Raw genomic sequence first — 6,000 nt, 5'->3', positions numbered from 1 at the left:
AAGGATCGAGGAGTAAAAGAGCCTAATACCACCCAGATGGCGATGTGAGCCCGTAAGGCACACAGCCATGTTAGTAAAAGTTTTTGTAATGTCTAGACTCAACTTCGGCCAAGGAGTGTGGAAGGGGAATTCCTACAGGCAGTCGGCTCTGATACCAACTTGTGACGCCCCCGATTTAATCGTACACTAATCATGCACGCAAATGTGTACGATCAAGATCAGGGACTCACGGGAAAATATCACAACACAACTCTACAAATAAAATAAGTCATACAAGCATCATATTACAAGCCAGGGGCCTCGAGGGCTCGAATACAAGAGCTCGATCATAGACGAGTCAGCGGAAGCAACAATATCTGGGTACAGACATAAGTTAAACAAGTTTGCCTTAAGAAGGCTAGCACAAACTGGGATACAGATCGAAAGAGGCGCAGGCCTCCTGCCTGGGATCCTCCTAACTACTCCTGGTCGTCGTCAGCGGGTAGCACGTAGTAGTAGGCACCTCCCGAGTAGTAGTAGTCGTCATCAATGGTGGCGTCTGGCTCCTGGGCTCCAGCATCTGGTTGCGACAACCAGGTAGAAAGGATAGAGAGAAGAGAAGGAGAAAGCAACCGTGAGTACTCATCCAAAGTACTCGCAAGCAAGAAGCTACACTACATATGTATGCATTGGTATCAACTGGAATAAGGCTATTATATGTGGACTGAACTGCAAAAAGCCGGGATAAGGGGGATAGCTAGTCCTGTCGAAGACTACGCTTCTGGCCACCTCCATCTTGCAGCATGTAGAAGAGAGTAGACTGAAGTCCTCCAAGTAGCATCGCATAGCATAATCCTAACCGATGATCCTCCCCTCGTCGCCCTGTGAGAGAGCGATCACCGGTTGTATCTGGCACTTGGAAGGGTGTGTTTTATTTAGTATCCGGTTCTAGTTGTCATAAGGTCAAGGTACAACTCCAAGTCGTCCTGTTACCGAAGATCACGGCTATTCGAATAGATTAACTTCCCTGCAGGGGTGCACCACATAACCCAACACGCTCGATCCCATTTGGCCGGACACACTTTTCTGGGTCATGCCCGGCCTCGGAAGATCAACACGTCGCAGCCCTACCTAGGCACAATAGAGAGGCCAGCACGCCGGTCTAAACCTAAGCGCACAGGGGTCTGGGCCCATCGCCCATAGCACACCTGCACGTTGCGTACGCGGCCGAAGAGCAGACCTAGCAACCTCCATTACAAAGGAAGTCACGTTACGCGGTCCAACCCGGCGCGCGCCGCTCAGTCGCTGGCGTCACGAAGTGCTTCGGCTGATACCACGACGTCGAGTGCCCATAACTGTCCCCGCGTAGATGGTTAGTGCGTATAGGCCAGTAGCCAGACTCAGATCAAATACCAAGATCTCGTTAAACGTGTTAAGTATCCGCGAACATCGACCAGGGCCAGGCCCACCTCTCTCCTAGGTGGTCTCAACCTGCCCTGTCGCTCCGCCTTAAAGTAACCATCGGGGGCCGTCGGGAACCCAGGCGCACCTCTACCTGGATGGAGCCACCTGCCCCTTCAGCCCCCATCTCCGAACAGTATCACAGGTAATGTAACTGTGTAAAGTATATCGTATATGCCCGTGATCACCTCCCGAAGTGATCACAGCCCAGTAGTATAGCATGGCAGACGGACAAGAGTGTAGGGCCACTGATGGAACACTAGCATCCTATACTAAGCAATAGGATAGCAGGTAATGGTAACAACAGTAGTAGCAAGGACAGGCTATGCATCAGGACAGGAATAACGGAAAGCAGTAACATGCTACACTACTCTAATGCAAGCATTATAAAGAAGAGTAGGCGATATCTGATGATCAAAGGGGGGGGGCTTGCCTGGTTGCTCTGGCAAGAAGGAGGGGTCATCTTCGATGTAGTCAAACACACGAACATCGGCAACGGTCTCGAAGTCTACCAGAAAGGAGTAACGGAGGGGGAACACAATAAATAACAGAGCAATCAAATGTAACACAAAGCAAGACGCGGCAATACGTTGTGCTAGGGGTGACCTAACGTAGGGATAGGCGATACCGGCGAAGAGGGGAAATATCCGGGAAAGTATTCTCGGTGTTTCACGATTCCGGACAGATGAACCGGAGGTGAAATGTTGCAGGTTCCCTATGCTAGGGATGCGTGGCGGACGAATGGGCCGCGTATCTGGATTCGTCTCGTCGTTCTGAGCAACTTTCATGTACAAAATTTTTCCATCGAAGTTACGGTTAATTTTTTATAATTTTCCAAAGTTTTATCAATATTCTAGAATTTTGTGTTTAATTTAAATCCGAATTGACCAAGTCAATGCGACTAGTCAAAAGGAGAGGTGGTGGCCCACACGTCATGGACATAGGTGTAGATTACTTAGGCTAAATTAATTTAAACTAAGGGACCACATGGCATTGTTTATATAGACTAATTAGCACTAAATTACATCCTACCTAAACTAGCCCTAATTAATCCTAGCCTAATTAAACCATGGGCCGGCCGGTGGCATAGCCAGCCGTGGCTGCGTACACACACGCAACACACATAGCTAGGGGTTACTTTTGTTCCAACAAAGCATTTTGCGATTTTTATAGAATTTATCTATGCCATATTTGAATTTGGTCCAATGGAATAATTTGGAGGTTGCTATGTGTACTCCCAACACAAATTAATTTCAACGAAGTTAGACTTGGTTTGACCATAGTTTTGTTGCCATCCAGAGAGCTAAGAAGATGGAAATAGCAAAAGCTAGCCAGCGCTACAGTAACATTCAGTTACTGTAGCAGCGGCAGCAGAGCAGCGAACGCAGCGGCAGAAGTTAAGGAATAGCAGCGACGGCAGCAGCTATGCATCCGTAGTAGTAACAAGAAGCAGCAGTAGGAAGCAAGTAACAACAGCAGAGTTTCAGCGGCATCAGCAGTAAAGGTAGTAGGCAGCGGGACAACGCGACTAGGCGCGGGCGCGCGTTGTGCAGGGCCGGAGCTCAGGCACGCAGGGGCAGGGTGACCAGGGGGCGCGCGGGAGCACGCACGGGGGCGAGGCCACGCGCAGGCGGGCAGACACGGAGGCGCGCGGGCATGGCGGGGGTCACGGCGGACGACGCAGCAGACGGTGGCTGCGAGGCCGGGCGGCAGTCGGCAGCGGCCAACGCAGCGGCGAGGCGGGCACGCAGCAACAGTTCAACAGGGGCGGCGGCAGAAGCATGCATGGGGGCGCGGGGAGGGGCCAGTTGCGCGTGGGAGCGACCAAGGACGGCCAGAGCCGGGCCAAGCGCATGCTCGGGCGCGACGGTGCAGCTCCGGATAGGGGAGGCGGGACGCGGCCTACGGCAATGAAGGAAAAGGGGAGCGGGGCGCGGGAGCTCACCGTGTGGGCGCATGGGGTCCCGGTGACGGATTAGTAGCTGCGGGGCGGTCGGAGTTGACGGAGATGGTCGATGACCGAAGCGGACGAGGGCGACGCGAATCCGGCGAAGGTGGGGGTTCCGGCAGGTCTTCGTCTCCGTAGTGGACGCAGCGGGCGATGGCGGTCGTCATGGACGCAACGGTGAGGGAGAAGTGGCCGGTGGTCGCGAGCTTCACCGGAGCGAGCCCATGGCGGCGCTCGGCGGGGATGGATCTGGCGAGGGGGGGGGGGGGTGAGGCGGAGAGGACCAGGGAGGGGAGAAGAGAGCAAGCGGGGGGAGTGGTAGATATTTTGGTGAGCGGGGAGGTCCAGCGCAGCTCTTATCCCCTCGTCGGGCGTCGCCGGCGAGGTGGCTGGACGGCGACGGGCGCGCACGGTCCTGCCCGGTCGGTGAAACAGGAAGCGACCGGGGAGGGGGAGTGGGCCGGCTTAGCTGGGCCGGTTCGAATGGCCAGGCCCGGGGGTGCTCGCTCTCTCTTTTTAAAAAAAAATTATGTTTAGTCTTTTCTTTTTGTTTACTGCTGTATTTTTTCCTATTATTTATTATTACCCTTTTGTTTCATTTTATTTTAGTTTTATAAATCATAAAGGTTGTACCTAAATTAGTACCACTAATTATACCTCTACTACAAAAAGTTTAGACCTCCAATTAAAATAGTTTAACATTTTAATAATTATAAAAGGCATTCAACTAATTCGTTTGCTGTTGTTTTATTTATTTTAGAGCATTCAAACACTTTTAAAGATGTTGGTTTCTCTACCATTACTACTTATGCATTATTTGCCACTACCATAACAATTTGGTTTTAATATTTGAAAACTTTTATTTGCTTGCCTTTGTTTTAAATTTTAACTGGGTTTCAAACAGACACGAGTTTATCCACACTAACCGAGGTGACGTGGCATCCTTAGCGAGGGATCACTGTAGCTTAATTATCCGAGCATCACATGGGTGCTCCCCCGAGCCGACATGTCAGCGCTATTCAACCGGGCATCAGGATGCCATGCCGACACGTCGATGGGGAACTCGAGAACTCTGAAGCGGATGCTGCCAGCGGGAACCGATAATGAAGCCAAACGCAACATATCATCGTTAGAAGCTTGCCCCACGGTGGGAGCCAACTGTCGTGGATATAATCCTAACAATACTAGAAGGGTTATGAATGTAGAGGCAATTGTATCTAGTGAACAGTGCAGTTGGGAGTATGCTCAAGGAATTATACAGGTTCGGGCCCTCTACAATGGAGGTAATACCCTACTCCTGTGGTCTCTTAGCTCTTGGCATAAGGTATAAAGTGTGGATGTTCAACCATCAGCGTGTGGCTTCTCTCCTAGCTTATATAGAGTGCACCAAGTAGGGGGTACATAATGAGTTGGTATTAATGCTATTCATGGCCTCGGGTGTGGCTAACTGTTTCATGGCATTTATTATTGGTAACTTCTGTATTTAGTTAGATTATACCACCATTGGGTAACTGCCATCATTAAGGCGTCGTGGCCGAGAGAAATCTAGGGAGCCGTCGTCTGATGGCCTAGCCGACTGCTCCCTTTGTCTCCGGCCGAGTGCTAGTATTCGACAGTCGGGCGGCCTGGCATCTGACTGTTGGAACTTAGTGTGGTCTCATGCCACCCTCCTTGTCTTTGGTGGGATAACTGTGGAGCCCCCTGGCCCATTGCTTTCTGGGTCGTACTTTATATATATGAGTCATGTGCCATTCGTATACTTGGGCCTACCCCGTATTTGCAACCCCAACATTTACATGGCCATCTTCTTCCCCAAATCACCCGCACAAGGAGCCGCGACCGCTTCCTCCGCTTGATGGCCGTCGGGCCCCGGCGGCAACCTCGAGCTCACATCCATGGCAGAGCTACCGCGGCCACCCGAGAGCTTGAGGGGCGTGATGGCCATCCGGCGTCAATAGCGACTTCGAGCCCGCATCCATGGCAGCTACCGCGGCCACCCGAGAGCTCAGGGGCGCGATGGCCGTCGGGCCCCAGTGGCGACCTTGAGCCCGCATCCATGGCCGAGCTACCGCGGCCACCCGAGAACTTGAGGGGCGCGATGGTCGTCGGGCCTTGGTGGTGACCTCGAGCCCACATCCATAGCGGAGCTGCTGCGGTCACTCGAGAGCTCGAGGGGAGCGATGGCCGTCAGGAATGAGCCGCGAGGAAGGGATGGCCGAAATCAGGAGCTGGCGGCAGGGGCGGTGGCGGTTGACATGAAACATCCCTCCCATCAACGGTTTTCTGGTATAGATGGAGCTGAAAATTTTGCCTACAAAACTCCATATCTTGGGAACAAGATTTTTCTTAGGGGGAGCTATATAAATTTTTACAGGACCGACCGTTTTTGCGGGATCTGGAATGGACATTTTTTCACTCAAAACTGTCATAAAACGGTGGTTATTTTACAATTTCGGGACCTTTCTATGGAATTTGTTAGAGATGCTCTTCGCGGACATGTCTTGCTTAGATTGTGCATTGTAAAAGTTAGGGGTTTGGTAGTGTTTGGTAGTGTACCCTGATGAGTGACGATCATAGATTTCTGGCCTTATTTCTAGCCTCGACTGCTTTGG

General features: G+C 51.7%; 1 long non-coding RNA gene across 1 annotated transcript; it reads right to left on the bottom strand.

Annotated features, from left to right (window-relative positions):
• Positions 1 to 251: 251 nt before the first annotated feature.
• LOC147958930 (uncharacterized) lies at positions 252 to 3,670 on the bottom strand. Its single transcript, XR_015611245.1, has 3 exons — positions 3,386 to 3,670; positions 1,874 to 1,948; positions 252 to 559 (listed from the first exon to the last, which is right to left on the bottom strand). It is a non-coding gene; the product is annotated as an uncharacterized LOC147958930 (long non-coding RNA).
• Between the last annotated feature and the right edge of the window lie 2,330 nt (positions 3,671 to 6,000).

The sequence above is a fragment of the Triticum urartu genome, chromosome 7A, assembly GCF_056163025.1.
Source record: "Triticum urartu cultivar PI428250 chromosome 7A, HENAU_Tu73, whole genome shotgun sequence".
Lineage (NCBI taxonomy): Eukaryota > Viridiplantae > Streptophyta > Magnoliopsida > Poales > Poaceae > Triticum > Triticum urartu.
This window is presented reverse-complemented; position numbering and strand designations above follow the sequence as displayed.